Below are 19,493 nucleotides of genomic sequence, written 5' to 3' on the forward strand. Positions count from 1 at the left end.
TCTCTTGAAACTGCTCAGACTTAGCTGATTTTTTTGTTGTTCTCTTTATACGTTTTTCTTTTTTTCCTTTTTTCTGTATTCCAGACTCCTGGAATTTAATCTATTGGGTGAGAGTAGATGACGTAAACTGTACTCATATTTGCAAAAATCCAAAAAAAGATGTTAAGGCTGTTAACAACAGAATTCTACACTACAGTTGAAATGGGCTAGGTGAATTGGGACAGAATTCTATGAAAATTTTATGAAGCTTTCCTTGAATTTCTAATTGAAAATTGCTAGAGTTTGTGTTACTCTTGATTCATTTCATTTAAGTCTTGGTCCTATAGATTCTGTTGATACCCCATTCTTGGGGGATGAAAACCAATGTTAAGTGCACATATTTTTTAGGAAAATGAGCTGGGTGTGAGACAGAAGGCTTTGGCTGCCATCCTAGGGCATTCCTGTGCATTGCAATGGTCAGCATTTCTGTATCTAAACATCGAGAAAGTACGATAAAAATACAGTATTATAATCTGGAACCACTATCATACATGCAGTCTTTCTTGACCAAAACATCGTTAGGCCGCCCATGGCTGTGCTGAGGAGGAGGAGCACTCGTCCTCTCCAAGCACATCCAATTTGCCTCAGTCCTCATGACTCCTACCCTGTTCCCAGAACTGAGTTCATTTGTTATTGAAGTTACTTTTCTTTTTTTTTTTTTTTTTTTGAGACGGAGTCTCGCTCTGTCACCCAGGCTGGAGTGCAGTGGCCAGATCTCAGCTCACTGCAAGCTCCACCTCCCGGGTTTTTACTGAAGTTACTTTTCTTATACCCAGCCCAGTTTTCCATTAATGCTCCCACTTATTCTATGTAAGTATTTTCATTTATCACATGATATCCCTAGTCTAAGATTTCATTTGAGGGGCGGAAAAAAAATTCTGCTGCTAAAAATAATTTGAAAACTCCTAGACAAGAGGACCTTTCAAATCCCTTACAATTCTAACAAGCAGTGAATTCATGCTTCACAGCCATTCAGACCTATATGTATGAAATATAAGACGTGTGTGTTCAACTTTCCTACATCGCCTCCTTTAAACTTTCTTTTTTCTTTTTTGAGTCAATCTCTGCAGGAGCAGACCAAGTGAGCCCATTAAGAGAACCGTTCATTCCCACCTGCCACCTCAAGCCAGCCAACAATCTCAGCCTCACCACTCCATTCTTGATTGTGTAGAACCGTTCCAATCCTGAGTGACAGGATTTGCAAAGACAGCTGTTGGTCTCCACAAACATTTGGAGGAGGGGAAAATGTGAGGTTGGTTGCTACATTCTCCTACTTCTTTTTACTGAAAGGAACAGCTGCGATCTTCACATGTAAGATGAAGTAAACAAAAGCTGACAATGCCCAGCACCATTCAGCAGTAAGCATTCAAACAGATTTTTCCTCACCGTGTTTGCAGGCCCGGCACAGTCTCACTTCCCCACAGCACAGAGAGGAAGCCAGGGCTTTGCATGCCCTGTTCACTTGGCCAAACATTGCCCTAGATGTGCAATTCAACCCATATAAAGCAAGTGTAATTCAAGAGCCCTGACTCCTTCACTATTTCATGATTGCTTATTACTCGTACACGGCATTGTCAGGTTCCAGCAACTGTGTGTGCAGCGGGCAGAAATGCAGTATTTATCTCTGAGAGGCAAACATTCTTAAGCTCGTCAGCATGAGTATCCACACTGAACTGGCTATCAGGGAAATAGACCCCTGCACGGGAAAGTCAAGGTATGTTTAGAGGGACTTGATGATTCAACACCATGACTGGCTCATTCCTTTTGTTTCCTCTGCCTTTTTATTTGCTTACACAGAAAACAGAGTATTCATTTATTTCTTTTCCCACTCTCATCCCTATTAACCGCTAGGGCCATCTGCGCATCTGAAACTGTCTTTGGCTGCACGGTTGTGAATCCAGGTGACAGTCAAAATGAAGAAGTGGTGATTGCCCCTGCATATTTTCTCTGAAGGGTTAAAAAAAAAAAAAAAAAAAAAGCCTTTGTGTCTGTTTCGAGTTCTCCAGTTGAAATACTGTACTCATTGAACTGCAAGAAATAAAACCTGCAAGTAGGCACTGTGTTAATGTAATACGAATGTGTTAGACAGGCGCACTATTTCTTAAATATGCTTGAATTAAGCAAATTATTTTTAAAAGTGGGTGGGATTTTTGATGTTTTACATAGTTCTATTTTCAATTTCTTGTGCTCAGTTTAAAGCTCAAGATTCTTTGTTTCCGTGTGTGTCATTAGGGCAGGTGTTGGATGACAAGTAAATGCATTGAAAAACAAAAAAAAAGAATTCTTTGTGCCCTGACCTCCATGAATTCAGTGACTTCATACATCCATACAGATCTGACTTTTAATCAAAGGTGCTCCAGGTGGGGTAAGGGATAAAGAAGGAATTTGTCTACAGGATCCTTTTATCCTAAGATACCTTACAACATCCAATTGTGCTACTGTTTTGTTTTTTTTTTACAAACCCATTGCTAGGCTAAGAAGTATTGATTCCATCTAGTTAAACATGTCAAGTGAGAGGAAGTGATCAATGGATTACTTCTTCAAAACATTTATCCCCCGCAGTGTAATCCTCTGATTTGTATAACCTTAAAGAGCCAGGTACAGGAATTGGGAGAAGAATTTAAAATTTGAAATGTCTTCTTTTTTCAACTCTGTTAATGAAAACTCTAGTTAATGCATGCAATTTTCTGGGTCTCCTTCTCTACTTCCTTCCATTATCACCACCTTTTGTTGCTGCTGGGGCTGTGGGTGCCCTGAAGGAACATGAGATGGCCTTCCTCAGATATCTGGGTTTTAAATTCAGTTTGTATCTCTTAAGTGAAGTGGGTAGGGCCAAAAATGACTCACTGCCCAGTGGTGCCTGGAAACATTATCAGCAAAGGCATTCACCTAAGGAGAAAATAAACACAGAATTCTCATATGGGCCCCTCTTTCCAACCATCTCCTGGACTCTGGTAGCCTTTTCTGAGCCAGAGATCTCTCTAAAGTCACTCGCTGTCAGACCTTTTTGTCTCATATTTAGGAAAGGCTGAAGGTCTTTATAAATCCCAGATGGAACAGGAGGAAAACTACTTTGAATTGATCATTTCCATGATCTCTAAAATTCAACAAACAGTATTTCTTAGATTAACGGATGTGAGCTTATGACAGTTTCAATGTGGGACCAACTCAAGGGAAACTGATGACCGAAGTATCAAACGCGTTCATTACAACGCAGTTTCACCTGGAAAGGGGGTGTCCCCCAGTAGTGCTTCTGCAGCAGAATTGCTTAGAAACTGCAGAGCATCCACAAGGCATGTACCCCAGGACATTGTGTCTGACTGTCTTTCAAATAGAGGAATGGCTAATTGCCACTTGCTGAGGGCAACTCCTGCACTGAGAACTGTGTGCGTATATGGATGGTATCGCTGAGACTCACAAGTATGCAAGACAGAAGCTAGGTGCATTTTTTTCAGGTTAGGAACCTGAGAATGGAAGATAGACTGGGAAGGGGAGCAGGGGGAGACAGGGAGAGATTGGGCAATGGGTACGAAGTTATAGTTAAATGGGAATAAACTCTGGTGCTCTGTTGCACAGTAGGGTGCCTGTGGTTGACAACATTGCATTGTCTATTTCAAAATAGCTAGGGGAGAGGCTTTTGAATGTTCTCACCACAAGGATATGATAAATATATGAGGTAATGGATATGATAAATACTCTGGTTTGATTATTATGTACGGTATGCCTGTATCAAAGCACCACATTATACCTCATAAATATGTACAACTATCATGTGTCAATTAAAAATAAAATAAAATAAACTTTTATTGATAAAAGAATAAAAAATAGCATGCTTTTGGCCACACTACTTGATAGGCATCATTTTAAAAACATAAGCATATAAGACCGGGCATGGTGGCACATGCACCTGTACTCCCAGCTATTTAGGAGGCTGAGACAAGAGGACAGGTTGAGCCCAGGAGTTTAAGATCAGCCTGGGCAACATAGTGAGACCCTCATCTTAAAAATATATAAATACTATAGATGATGTAAAAGGGTCACCTTTCCAAATGAGTCAAATTCTTCCTTAATTTAATGTATTCCTAGGTAGTAAGTTTTTAGAGAGCTAAATTAATTCCTTGCTATATCTTAGGATACCATTTATAAGTGTTCTCATGGGGGTTAGCTTCATTTTATGTACGCCTTTTTCCATGTGCTAATTTGTGTAGAGAGTTTATGTATTGTGGGAATTTAATTTATTCCTGCATTTATCCAGGAAAATAGAGCCAGACGTTTTTGGACACTTGTTATTTGCTTTAAATAAGATATCAGGTTAAGATAAGAGAAATATATTGATTGGATATTGCATCTTCCTCTGGAGAACGTAAAACCTTTCGTGTCCTACATGTCATCATGCCTTACAACTTTAGAACAGACTCTAATAAAAGGAAAATGTTTTGACTCTCAGTTTACTTGTAGATGGCAGGGATGGGAAGGTGCAGTCAATTATACTAACAGACAATTAATCTAAATTCAAAGCGAAGGCTCCTGTTGTGGATCAGGGACCCCGAGTAAACATGCTTTCTAGGAGACTTCACCGCCAGGTTCCAAGAGAGGTCACAGTACTGCTGCACTCCTGACGGCAGACCCTTGGATTCCATTGCAGGCAGTGACACACCAAGAGTAAGAGGAGCTGGCTGCAGCCCTGTCCACATGTGTCTGCTGGCTCGCCCTTCTGTCTGGCATCTCCACGCCCCTCCTCTTCCGGACTCCCTTGCATGACCTTCCAAACAGAATGAGCTGTCCTTCCAAATATGACCCTAACTCATTCAACAGCTGGAGGCAAGAGCAAACTAGAGCTCATGCAAAGGGTATTAGCATTGAGTCTTTTTTCTTCTTCTTCTTCTTCTTTCTCTCAGACTAAAAGGTATTTGGAAAATTCATCTAAAAACTTTAAAAAAAAAAAATTCATTCATAAAAATAGCCAAAGGGTTTCTCAGAGAGTTTCCTTTTAGCAAGTCTTTTGGAAGGAATGAATGTCTACTTTATTATTTTTCCTGTCCCTGACCTCGGAGAGGATTAGAGGGTCTGGGCAAGGAGAGGAGCCTCACACCCAGCCACCCACACTTTTCCTTCTGATGAGCCCCACTGCCATGCCATGCTCTGTACAAGTTCTCTGGAAGAACATAAGAGCCAAATTATGTGTGAGGGAATGAGACCATGCTTTGAAGAGCCGGACTTCCTCCTTTTATTTGCCCTTGAAATTGTTTTCACTCTGATCTGCAAGTCAAAGAAGTGATCTATTACACATTTAGGGACCTCAAAATCTGTTTGACTCTGTGCAAATAAGTTACAGCCTTGCCTTCTTCCTATAGTTTTCTTATCACTATGGGACTTGAAAAGGATTTAGTTCAACAACTGAGTCAACATGAGCTCACACAAAACAAATCATTTCACACCAATGTCATTTTCTTTCTTTCTTTCCCCCCGCCCCCCACTCTTTTATCTAAATAATTACGTCAGGGAAATCCCACGTGCTTAGTATCATTTTGTCAGCAAGGTACTGACAAACTCTGGTCACAATAGAAAGTCATTTAGTGAATTAATGTCAACTTTGGAAAAAGTGGCTAATGTGTCTTTGTGAGCTTGGTCCTTGCCTGTACAGCTGCCTGAAGATCACAAGACTAAGAAGGACAGGTAACACATACTGAATGATGGAATCAGAGCTCAGCAATATCTCATAAGCCTGTCATATGAGCCAAACCCAATATAAAACAATTTAGCAATATTAAGTAGTTATCACATTTTGTACTTCAACAAAAATAATATGACTTTGCGGTAGGAAAGACTAAGTTTAATGTTGGTTAAAAATAGTTTAGAAACTGTATTTGTTTGTCTTCAATATGACGTTTCTTCCCAAATATCCCAAATAATCTGAATTAATAGTAGAAATAATATATACCATTTATTGAATACTTAGTATCTGCTAAAATAACAAACTTACAGTGAAGGTATAACTATTTCCATTTTACAGATGAAAAAAATGGAAGATATTAAGTAACCAGCACTAAGTCAAAATGGCTAGCAAAGATCAAAACTAACATGTTAGCCAATGTTAGGCAGCTCAAGTCCTTTCCTCTGTGCCCGAAATGAAATTTTCCAAGAATTTTGCATTGGTTATTCATATCAAATATAAAAAATGTTATTCATCTCAATGAACCAAAATTAAGTTAAGACACTTAAGGACTATCTAGAGGAAATTGACCAGGATAGGAAAGAGTCTGGAAGCCATGCAATAAAAGACACAAAGAGATGGTAAATATTTAACATGAAAAATAAAAGATTTGTGTGGGATTTGGAGGTACCTTCAAATACTGAAGACCTGTAGTCAACTGGGCCAAATATTTTAACCCCAAATAAGTTCTCCAACAATAAGAGTTTCATTACAAATAAGGGAAGAGAACGTGCCCGAAATGAGCATTTTCAGTCACTAGATGCAGAATCAGAGAGGCACCTGCAAGGGTTGTTATTGAGTGAAATTCTGACTTTGAAAACGTTTGGCCTATATGAGGGATTCTTAATCTGATATCCATGGAAGAACTTTAGGAAGTCTTTGAATCCCTGGAAATTACATGAAAAATTGTATATGTGTTTTTTTCCTTGGGAAATGGTGAATATATTTCTTCAGGTGGTCAATGCAATTCTATAATATTGGTGAGCCAGTGAAATGAAATCACTTCCAATTCTACAATTCTGTTTTGTAAAAGTAGTCTTACCCTTCACAGAGGTGCACCCAAAAGAACTGTGTGATTGATCTAATGTTAGGGGTGAACGAGCATAAACAATTGAAGAAAACTTCAAGGTTTTGAGCCTCATAACTAAGATGTTGATACAATTAAAAAAAAAAAACTTTAATAAAAGAGAAGCAAATTTAGTGGAAGATAATTAAGTAGAAATAAATAGGCAAACTGAAGCCTGTCTAAGATTCCAGTACTGAGTGTACTGAGTACGTAATCCAAATATTCTGTTACATCATGGCAGAAAAATGCTGAAATCTAGGGATATATGCTGACTAGTAACTGAGTCTTATATAAATAATTTTTTTAAAGCCACTTGAAATGTAGAACCATAAAATGTTATAACACTAACTGTTCTAGAGACTACTTACTTCAATCTCCTAATGTTACAACTGAAGAAACCATGTCTCAGAAAAACTCAGAGACATATTCTCTACTCCGGGACCTTGTTCCCGATTCACGTCTCCGTCTGCAAATTTAAGGGGAAAAAAATCTAAAACATTCAAATCTGGAATAAACCTATGTATTTTTCAGGAAGAAAATATAAAAAAAAAAAAACAAAACTAGTCTTAACTACACATAATACACAAAGGTCCACTTTGTTATGGTATAAGGCAAGACCATAAGGAGGTCTTATGCCTCCTTATGAGACATGAGACTGTCCCTTAGGAGTTTGAAAGTATGAATTCCACACTTCAGCATGCTCTGGGATGTTTTCACAGTATTTTTAACATTGGTCCTCATCGTCTTAATTTACCTCTGGAAATTTCCATGGGTGCTTAAACTATGAAGAACAAAGAAGCACATAGCTGTGTTATTTAGAGTTGGTGAATTAGGTTCCGCAAGTCTTTTGGTTTGCTTTTAGATGTTGTCTTGCCAGTTTCTAAGATCAGAGGGAGACCAGCTCCAAGAGTGCTTGTGAATGCATCGGTGGTCTTCTATACCATCTGATGAAAATATTCATTCTGTGTCTCAAAAGGATATTCCAGATCCAGTTCTGAGTCAGCAGGTCTTTGGTGTGTGTGTGTGTGTGTGTGTGTGTGTGTGTGTATAAATTTTTCCACTGCTTCATTTTTAAAAATCCATCTGACAAGGTCAAGGTGGGGTTGAGACAAGAAAAATTTGGAACTAGTCCCATTTGAGACTTATTTCCTTAAAAAAGAAACTTTTTTAATAATCTGAAAGTTTACATAATTTTGACATGCAAATTATATACGTGTGTGTGTATGTGTGCATGCTTGTGTGTATGTTCATTTTTTTAAAGAGATTCAAACTAAGTAAAATTTTGATTGGGGGTGTTGCTGAAATGACTAGAGTGTCAGCTGTTATAACTTCAGCTTTAAACACTAAACTGAAACATGGCCTTCATGTTCCAATTCATACTGAAGCTTTATAATATATGGCCTTAGAGTAGAAGTATAATGATCTCTTGGGAGAGGCAAGATCCAATTAAAATTCAGTTTGCTGTCTTTTGGAAAGATATAAGCAGTTATATATCCTTTGAGAGGGTCTTAAGAAATACACACCTGAGCTTTAAATGGCTACTCATTTGACTGTGAAGTTGAATTTCAATTCATCTGGGAGTCAGAGCACAAGAAAGAATTCAAATAACAACACTCTGATATTTCCTGGTGTGTTACCAGGGAGAAAAGTGCTCCTGGAAAATGAATGCCTTACACATTTGCAGATATTACCAACCACTTATAAAAACAAGGCTATTGTTATGCATAAAAGTCATTCCTTTTAGGAGAAGCCTAAGAGTGAATTGAAATGTGGCTGACATTTCTACCACAAGATAAAATGTTTTTTTAATATCATGTTTAAGTTCTCTTAGTTAAAAAAAGAAGAAGAAGAAAGAAAGAAAAATATCTATAATCCAGTATTCAGAAGCAATTCCAGACACTTCACCCATGAAATAACTCACTGGAAGACATTACATTTCTAAATACAAAAGCTATTAGCAGCCTTTTCTAATTCTCTTTTAGTTCAGTAAGGGAATTATTGACCGTATTTTGCAATACCACATGTTTTTAAAAGACAAAATACATAGTACATTGAACAGAAAACATATGAACTCTTTCTACTTAATTTGTTAGTTGACAACTAAGATGAAACAGTCCAACATGTACAAGAACCCCCATTACACTCTGATGTTCTTTTGGTTACTTCTTTTTTACAACAAAGGTTTGATGTATTTTTAAAAATATAAAAAGAAAAAGCCACTATATTGCCTCAGAGCTACTCCATCTCACTGCCTCACTTTAAATTCTGATTGGCTGTAATGAGACCACAGACAGATTGATGAAATAAGATCAATGGGTTTATTATACATCCATATTTAGGTACTAAATAGCATTGTATTTGGGGTGATTTAGTTATACAGCTCATTTATTTCTTCAACAAATTTGTTGAATAGCAGTATTAGTTAAGGCAATGCAAGCTGATGTCATAAATAAACCCCCAAATCACAATGGCCTAAAACCTTAAAGGTATAATTTTTATTCATGGAAGCAGTGCAATGTGAGCAACTACAGGATTCGGGCAGCCAGAATCCTTTCATCCTGTGTTTCATCTTCTAGAGCTTCAGAATCTTCTGCATTTATCCAAGACAAGAGAAAAGAAATTTGAGAAAGTGTACCTGTTTTTCGCCATCTTCTACTCACTTGCTCTTGGAATTAACAAAACACAGAACCATACCTAAGTGCAAAGTGGTCGAGAAATGTATTTCCTGATGGGGCAACCACCTTCCAGTGATAACTTCACACTCTGAAAGGGGTAAGCTGCAACACCTGTAATAATACTGTGCTGGACATTGTGGAATTTTCTAAAAGAAACAAAACTGGGACCTTGTCTTCCAGGAGCAAGCACTGTAGCAAAATTTTGCAAGAACTTTATTCCCTTACCAATAATAATAGTTAATATACATTAAAAGTTTGTTATGTATCAGGCTCATTATTGGTCCAGAGGGTGTGTGGGTGGTATTTCAGGACTCAAAACCTGGTGTCTGGGCTGTTCCAAATTCATGCTCTTGCCTCCTGCCCTCTGTAGACTTCTAATCACTTAAGGAAAGAGACTCAAATCTGCTTCTTAGAAGTTCCTAACACAGGGCAGAGCCCACACCAGACAATGAAGGAATGTAGATTATACTAAGCAAAACCCTAACACCTACTGTATAGGTAACTGTTGGCAATACATTAGAGCTCAATTCCAACTCATAAAAAGCTGTACTCCAAAATACAATTCACCATAAATGAAAGCTTTTTTAAGATATGAGTTGCCTGTACTATAAATATTGATTAATTTTTTTAATCTGATTCAATTGAGATGAAAATGCTAATTTGAGTAGACAAGCATATGAACATTAGTGGAAAAACTCACCTAAAAAAGTACAAGCAAGAGCAAGATGCCCAAGATAGATTAACACAACACTTTAACCAGAACGTTCTATCATTTTCTTTCTGCACATACACCTTCTAACTTGCAAAGCTGTCTTGCTTCACATGATCTCTTCCCATCTAATTTGATGGGGTTTTCTCTGAAAGAAATGAAGGGAGGATTCCTCCAGTTCTTGTTTTCTATGATAATTACCCTAGGTTTCAGAGGAAGAATTTTAAAAGAGAAATTCTAGGCTCTTCTCAACTTGGAGCAGAACAGAGATATATTCCAGTAAGGAATATAGTTCACGGGCATAAGCGACTTGAATATGAGGTAGAATTGGGGTTAAATAACCTACGAAAGGTATAGGTGATATTCTATCAGACAAGAGATATTACCTATAGTTTTGCAAAAGAAATAAACTTTTAGCTAGACCTTTTAGAAACAAGTAAAATTAACTGAGTTTACCAAGTATAGAAAAAATAGGAAATCATCATTTAGAAGGACACGATCTATTCAGCTAGTCAACCAAGAAATACGTCAAGAGCTCCGATGCAAGGTAGGGTACGAAGAGCAGTAGGGAGAAGGGGACAGTAAAAAGGTGCAAGACAATACCTATTCCCATATAGGTCAGCAGCTAAGAGCAACAACAAAAGAGAACAATGGGCATGTACGGTGCACCCACCTGTACCAGGTAACATGCCAGGTGAATTATTCAAATTATCTCACTTGGCACTAATGCATGTAAAGTACATAGCAGGGTGCCTGTCACAGAAAGAATGTACAATAAGTGGTAGCTGTGATTTAAATGCCAGTTTTATGTAGAGGTTATTATCTGTTTTCAAATTAAAGAAAGGGAGGCATGGTGAGTCTATGTGATGCCATAAACTGAATGTTTTTATCCCCACAAAATTTATATGTTGGAACCTAATCACCAAAGTAATCGTGATTAGGTTCCAAAGGTGGGGCCTTTGGGGGTTAATGAAGTCATGAAAACCCCACCTTCATGAATGCTGTTATAATAATAAGAATTAGTATCTTCATAAAAGAGGACTGGGGGAGCTCATTTGTCCTTTCTGCCATGGGAGGGTGCAGCAACAAGGTACACCACGTTTGAAGCAGAGAGTGAGCGCTCATCAGACATTGAATCTGTCGATACATTGATCTTGGACTTCCCAGCCTCCAGAAGTGTAAGCAATAAATTTCTGTTGTTTATAAATTATCCCATCTAAGGTATTTTCTTACAGTAGACTGGGTTAGACAATGAGGGTATTTTGTGGAAATTGCATCCTGAGTGCCTGTGCTACAGCTCCCCATGAGTCTTCCATTCTAATTCTAATCAACTTCCAGTTATCTATCTTAAGCAGAGTACCTTTTAGGACAGGGTAATGGGGGGAACCTAGAGGTCACATGCAAGTCCTCCCATCTGTGGAGGTTTAGTTGGAAAAAGCTGACAATGAGTTAATTCCTATGCAGCAGTAGTCATGAACCTGGGGCAAGAATCAGAGCACCGCGCTATCTCCCAGGGTCCAGAGGGTGTGGCCCTGAGAGACAGATTGGTGAAATCTCTAAAGGGCAATGTGCCAGATTGATGAGATGATCTTGGGGGTACTTGCTAGTCTCCTTGGCTTCGGAGGGGCATGGAGGGAGGGGAACAGATAGGCTCAGATCCTCTCTGCCCTTGAGGCTGGTCAAACATGTTGCAGCTTTGTAGAGAAGTGTCTTCTCCTTATACCTTGTACAGATGATTTGCTAACCAGGCCTGAGACTGTTGTATCTCCCGCCATTCCAGTAACTCAAGTGCCCTCAGAGCTAATCCAGGTAACTAGAATCAGGGGCAAGCAGTTAAAATAATAAACACCCAAAGGGAACCCAGCAGCCAGATTGAGGAATAACAACAACCCATGCCCCAAGATGGATATTCTCCTAGTAAAATAGAACTTCCAGAAGAGACAGATAACAACTTTAATAAAGAATCAATAGTATACTTATACAAATTGAAAAATAGCATTAAAATAACTTTCCAGCATTCAAAAACATGGTTTTTCAATTAAAAACATCAATTCAGTTAAGGAAAGGATGGCCTAGGATGAGACAGACTCACTTGCAGTATAAGACATTATAGGGTAAATACCAAATGAGTCGTTTTGATTCTCAGGTGGAATTGACCATTAGACTCACCTGTTAGTAACACAGACTTTTTCAACTTACCCAGCTCTAATAAATCAGGAACTCTGGAAGTCAAGCCAGTGAAACTGCATTTTGGTTGGAAGTGGCCACTGGTTTTGGGCACTGGTTATGGGGTCTGTGGAAACTGGCAGTACATGTTGAATGAGTTATCAGGGTGAGAGATCACTGGGTCTGCAGGGATGGTTGTAAGGACTGCAGGAGAGAGACGAGAACTGAAATGAGCTGTGAGAGGTGGGTAGAGTTTGTTGATAGTGACCTAAAAATATGAAACAAGGATTGATGAATGTTTTGTCTGCATGATCCCAAGTTTTCACCAGACGTAGACACAAATACTTGTCACAACCATAGATCAAATAGCAAATCTGAAATTTTTGTAAGTTTAGCCTTAAATAATATAAAACACATCAGATAAATAAGAAGTTGAAGTATTGCAATTTTGCAAATGTTTAGGAAGCTTGTGTTCATCCAGTTCACATTTCCTTCACTCTATGTGTGCATGTTTGATAACTGAAATACACAAGTTAAATCTTTAGTCTTACTTTTTTTTTGAGATGGAGTCTCGCTCTGTCACCCAGGCTGGAGTGCTGTGGCCAGATCTCAGCTCACTGCAAGCTCCACCTCCCAGGTTCACGCCGTTCTCCTGCCTCAGCCTCCCGGGTAGCTGGGACTACAGGCGCCGCCACCTCGCCCGGCTAGTTTTTTTTTTTTTTTTTTTTTTTTTTTTTTTTTTTTTTTTTTTTTTTTGTAGTTTTTAGTAGCGACGGGGTTTCACCATGTTAGCCAGGATGGTCTCGATCTCCTGACCTCGTGATCCGCCTGTCTCGGCCTCCCAAAATGCTGGGATTACAGGCTTGAGCCACCGCGCCCGGCTAGTCTTACTTTTTTAACCACTGACAATAACTATGGTCCATTTCTCTCCCAGTGTTCCATTTCAAGACAGATGGATCAGTTTGTCAAGGTCTGAGCAAATAGTAGGAATAAATGGAGTGCTCCGAAGGCAAATCTGCAGTGGTGTATTCAATTTGATAAAATCACCCTTGCATATTTTTCTCCTGCATTTCCTGAACCACTCCACTAAGGGAGACAACCTAGTAGTTCTTGGCTTTTTTCTCTTCAAATGGCTGCTTCTGAGTCGCAGATGTAAAATAACAGGAATCAAAGGATTCGTGGATCAAGAAAAATGACTCCAGATCATTTCCAGTAGGTTATTTCCTTGAAGCTGTTCCGCTCTGCCTCCAGGAGGTGTGATGGATTTGAACTAAATGTAATAAAAAATTTTCACCTGCATCCTTATTTCCTGAAAGTAGCTCAGTCCCATGAAGCTGAACTTTCTGCAGCTGTGAGACCCACGGCATGGCTGCTTCCTTAGGGGAAATAAACTCAACGTTTCTCTGAGTCAGAACCACAGAACAACAGTCTCATGAAATGCTCTATGCCAAACAAAAAGTACTCTGCACTCAGATTTGGGATGAGACGCACATGCTATCAGCTCTCAGAGGGCGACAGAGCACATCCAAGCTTCTGGATCCCCTGCAGCAGAGAAATCATTTTATTCATAACTCTCTTTAACTTAGCCGCTTGTGTTCACTTCTGAGCGCTGCCTTAACAAAGTAACAACTGGGTAGTTTAGACAACAGAAATGTATTGTCTCACAGTTCCGGAGGCTAGAAGTTCAAAGTCAAAGTGTTGGCAGCCCTGTCCTAAGCCTTCCTCCTTGGCTTGTAGATGGCTGATTTCATATTTACAGGGCATTCTCCCCATATAAGTGTCTATCTCCAAATTCCACCTGTTTATAAAGACACCAGTCATAGTGGATTAGAGTCCACCTAACGACTTCATTTTAATTTGATTACCTCTGTAAAGACCCTGTCTCCAAATAAGGTCACATTCTGAGGTACTGAGGTTTAGAACGTACATCTGAATTTGAGGAGGGAGATGTAATTCAACTGATTACACCACTGAATCCTTCTTTCTCCCCAGGTCATCTATTAACAACCTGAAGAACACATTTAGAAAGATGTTACTGTGGCTTCACAGATACCATGCTCTTCTTCAATGGTTCCCAAATGCCATTTGCAGAATATATGCAGAATCACTGGGAGTGCTTTTTAGAATTCTAAATCTACCAGGCATGGTGGCTAACACCTGTAATCCCAGTACTTTGGGAGACCAAGGCAGGCAGATTGCTTGAGCCCAGGAGTTCGAGACCAGCCTGGGCAACATGGTAAAACCCTATCCCTACTAAAAATACAAAAAATTAGCTGGTTGTGGTGGCATGCACCTGTAGTCCCAGCTACCTGAGAAAGCTAGGCTGCAATGAGCCATGAGCCCATGATCCTCCACTGCACTCCAGCCTGGGCAACAAGAGTGAAACCTGTCAGAAAAAAAAAAAGAAGAATTACAGATTCTCGGGTCTCACCTCCACAAATTAAAATCCACTAGATCTAAGGAGGAACTCAGGAATTTGCAATTTACAAACTTGCCCAGAACATTCTGATGCATCACCAGATTGGAGTTCCACAGCCAGTTATTGCTCCCTTATTATTTTTTAGACTTGATTTGGGCCATAAATCTTATAATAGCTACCTAAGAAGCGCACTCCTTCTTTAAACAATATGAACATAGAATTGTTTTCTCATCTCTGTTTTTATTACATCTATCTTCCTCCATTGCAGTACAAACCACTTGATGTGCATAGATTCTACGTTACTCATCTTTTTATTCTCAGTGTGTACCAGAGAATCCACACATAAATAACATTCAATAAGTGTTTATTGAAGAAATAAATACCTCCAGCAACACAGGCAAACTGTACAATTGTTTCATCATTTAAAGAAGTTCCTGGCCGGGCACAGTGGCTCATGCCTGTATTCCAGCACTTCAGGAGGCCGAGACAGGTGGATCTCTTAAGTTCAGGAGTTTGAAACCAGCCTGGCCAACATGGTGAAACCTCATCTCTATTAAAAATACAAACAAAAAGTAGCCAGGCATGGTGGTGTGCACCTGTGGTCCCAGCTACTCAGGTAACTAAGGCAGGAAAATTACTTGAACCTGGGAGGCAGAGGGTGCAGTGAGCTAAGATCACGCCACTGCACTCCAGTCTGGGCACCAGAGTGAGACTCCATCTAAAAAAAAAGAAAAAAAAGAAAAAATAAGTTATTGACGTTGACATATCTTTATACTTGAGAGAACTCAGCTACTCTTAAGATTTTAACCCATGCAACCATGCCCACTATCCTGCCTCATTTTTACTCCTGCCGTGATAGCTTACCTGTAGTTTCAGGACACGTCTTTCTCTTTCCAGTGTCAAGGATCTTTTGCACACGCTGTTTTGGAACTCTCCCACCTAGCTTCTTTCTCCACCCCATCCCCAATTGCCACTACTATTTTCAAATAAATATTTGTTCTGCCCTTCCAATTAGAAGTGGTGCCCCTGTTAAACGTTTTCATAAGGCTTCATTTTTTTTTTTCCCCATGGAGACACTGATCATGCTTGTAATAAATAGTTCAATGGTTGCTCTCTATGACAAAATCTAATCTACATGTAGGCAGGCTTCATGTCTGTTGTGTTCATTTTTGAAGCCACAGAAACCAGAATGGAGTAGAAACTCAAATATTAATTGAGTCGTTATGCACGTTACCATGAGTACGTGTTTTTTCCCACCATTAAACTGGGAGCTTCTCTACAGCAGGGACTCGATTTAATTTACTTTTCTATTTTTGGCACCTGGCACAATGCCCGGAAGGCAGAACAAGCACAATAAATTTTCTTAACATTTGTAAGGTTTTTGTTTATTTGAATGGTTGTTTAGTTTTTGCCTTGATGAAAGCCTGGGATAGAAATTTAGAACAAGGTTGGATGTTGGTGATCATATAAAAATAGATTTGTTCTTTCTTGTCATTAGAGCCCAAACTTTAAAAATATGTCAAATAAAAAAAAAAAAAAAACAGAATAACAAGGAATATTTAATGGAACCAAGGCACCTCAGACAGCTGACATACTTCTAAAAAGCAGAAAGTAATAGTAAGGGAGATAATAGCATACGCGTTAGTTTTCCAGTTGCCAAAAGATCACTTCAAATACAGCTCTTGGCAGTCATCTTCTTATGGAGAAACTGGAACACTTATGGAATGGCAATTCCACCAATTCCCTTTTTCTAACAGCAGAAAAACCTGAAGGAGACAAGCCCAACTATAGTCCAGCTGAGACCTGTGGCAATAACCTGACCTAAAGTTACATAAGTGATCAGGACTGCATGTGGTCCATACCCCTCTGCCTGAGGATGCTGCTCAGCTGTTTAACTCTCTCAAACATTTTGTTCTTTTACTGACAACCCACTGTAGTCAAGTTGTCTATTCCCATAATATGGAAAATTGGGTCTGTAGCAATTTCCTCTTCCTATTTGTAGGCAATCATGTAAGATAAGGGGAATGGGTACCTATTTCTCTGAGGAAGGTATAAATGTGTCTTTTATCTCTTTCCAGTATCCCCACTGTATAGAACTGGTCCACAATGGAGAGTAGGAAAAGTTTTTCATTGGACCAAATCGCTGCCTTAGAAGGAAAGAGATTTCAATCCCATTCATTTTTAAGACCTGCAATGGGTTGGGATGATACCCACTGAGGTCTCTTGGCAGTTAAAAAAAGAAAAAAGAGGTTACCTCTTCGGCGTCTTTGGCAAAGGATATGAACTAGTAACAAAGCCTCAGCATCAAGCCTTGGGAGTCTGGCTCAAAGTGACTAAGACTAGAAGCATCTTCTAATACAAATATGGCAGCATTAGGAAAATAGCTTGGCCTTTAGAGAGACCCAGATTATCTTCACCTTAAAAACCACCAAGACCGTCACAGCAGTAAATACATATCCACCAACTTCACAGAAGGTTTTCCACCGAGACATTGTGAAAACCACAATCCATCAGTGGTGGATGAGTCCCAACTCTCTTACTACCTGGGGTTTCCAAGCAAGACTTAACTGTCCTTTGTTCTAGATTTTTTCCTGGGATCCTGGGCCAACACAAATAGAAGAGGAAAGCCTCAAGGGAAATAAAAGTGAAGGTTTCAGTGATAGTTTAAATATATATTTATAAATGTTGGCCTTTTTTTAATACTTCAGGGTGATGGATGGAGCATTTCAACCACAATGGCAAAGAATGAATTACCGGCAGTGTCAGAGTTTCCTGTTGCTGTGGGAAGACAGCTGCCATGTTGAGAGGTGCCCTGTGGAGAGGCTCATGTGGCAAGGAACTGAGGGTGGCTTCTATCCAACAACCAGTGAGGAACTGAGGCCCTCAAGTCCATAGTCCATGAGGAACTAAATACTACTAACAACCACATGAGTGAGCCTAGAATCTGATTTTCCCCAATGGAGACTTAAGGTACCTGCAACCCGGCTGTTAAGGACTAAACTGCATCCTGCCCAAATTTATATGTTGGAGTCTTAACTCCCAGCACTTCAGAACATGACTTTATTTGGAGACCTAGTCATTAAAGAGGTAATGAAGTTAAAATGAGGTTATTAGGATGAGTCCTAATCCAATAGGACTGGTGTTCTTATACGAAGAGGAAATTTGAACACAGACACATATAGTGTCTGACCATAGGAAAGACCATAGGAAGAAGACACAGAGAGGAAATGGTCATCTACAATCTTAGGAAAGAGGCCTCAGAACAAGCCAACCCTGCAGATACCTTGATCTAGACCTCCAGAATTGTATGAAAAGATACTTTTGTTATTTAAGCCACCCAGTCTGTGGTGCTTTGTTATGGCAATCCCAGAAAACTAATTAACTAATTGACTGCAGCCTTGCAAGGGACCCTGAACCAGAGGACTCAGTAAAGCTGTGTGCAGATTCCTGACTCACAGAACTAGGAGATAATAAATGTGTGTTGTTCTAAGATGCCAAATCTTGGGAAAATATGTTAGGTAGCTATGTTGTTTTGCACATGTGCCATGTAATCATGTTTTGGTCAACAACAGACCACATATATGATGGTGGTCACGTAAGATTGTAATACTGTGTTTCTATCATGCATTCTCTATGTTTAGATACACAAATACTCATCACTGTGTTACAATTGCCTCCTGTCTTCAGTACTGTAACATGTTGTACAGGCTTGTAACCCAGAGGCAATAGACTACACCATACAGCCTGGGTGTGTAGTAGGCTATACCATCTATGTTTGCGAAGTACATTGTGTGATGTTCACATCATTTTGAAGTTGCCTAGTGATGCATTTCTCAGAATGTATGCCCAACATGAAGTGACACATGGCTTTATGTCTATCATGCATTTAAGATACTGTGATATAGTTAACTTACGTTTTAATATACCTCTTAATTCTATTTTGATCCCACACCAACCAAGGTGCAAAACTAATGTTTTCACCCATTTCCATAAAAAACACAATTACAGTGGGACTAATGTGGCTTTTGCTGTTTTCCCTGAAGATTTGTGGTGGTACAGGAAGCAGTCAAAGCACCCCGTATAAAGTTCTTCCATGGCCTGCCCCCTTTTTGCAGTTGCCTCTATTATTTGAAGGAATGGTCCAACCAACCCCAAAGCTCTGGAAATTTGCCCCAGAATAATTTTACCCTGAAATCATTGAAGCTTAAGTTTCAGGCTCCAGTTTCACATTCCTGTGAGTTCTGCAAGTCACTGGGAGCTATAGACTCTTCTAGGTAGAATTGGGAAACAAGGTGAAAATACCTCAAGAAATCTCAGAAGCCAGGGGCCTGCATCTCCAAGCCTCTGGCAATTTTCTTGTGGTTTCTATCCTCATTCTAGATATTTGCTTTTGAGACTGATTTTGAATTCAGAATTCTAAAAAGAGAATTCTCCAAATTCTATAAGCTTCAGGCTCTACAAAACCTATCTATTCTGCCTAACTAGATTTATCATAGCAGGTACCAAAGATGGCCCTGCCTCATGAAGACGTTTCATATCAGATCCTTAGATAATAATATTTCTGCATGTAGTTATGTATGAATAATTTTCACACACCTCTATCATGTTGACCACAGTCAGTGTCCATGTCCAATTTATTTTTTTGTGTCCTTGGTGCTCAGAAAGTTACGAGATGTTCAGTCAGAATTTTATTTAAAATATATTGA

The 19,493-nt window shown here is 39.3% G+C and overlaps 1 long non-coding RNA gene across 1 annotated transcript; it reads left to right on the forward strand.

Annotated features, from left to right (window-relative positions):
- The first annotated feature begins 1,428 nt into the window (after positions 1–1,428).
- On the forward strand, positions 1,429–18,800 carry LOC111550518. The gene is made up of 3 exons (XR_002734081.1): positions 1,429–1,753; positions 9,395–9,590; positions 17,496–18,800. It is a non-coding gene; the product is annotated as an uncharacterized LOC111550518 (long non-coding RNA).
- Positions 18,801–19,493: the final 693 nt, after the last annotated feature.

Source organism: Piliocolobus tephrosceles, chromosome 10 (assembly GCF_002776525.5).
Source record: "Piliocolobus tephrosceles isolate RC106 chromosome 10, ASM277652v3, whole genome shotgun sequence".
NCBI lineage: Eukaryota > Metazoa > Chordata > Mammalia > Primates > Cercopithecidae > Piliocolobus > Piliocolobus tephrosceles.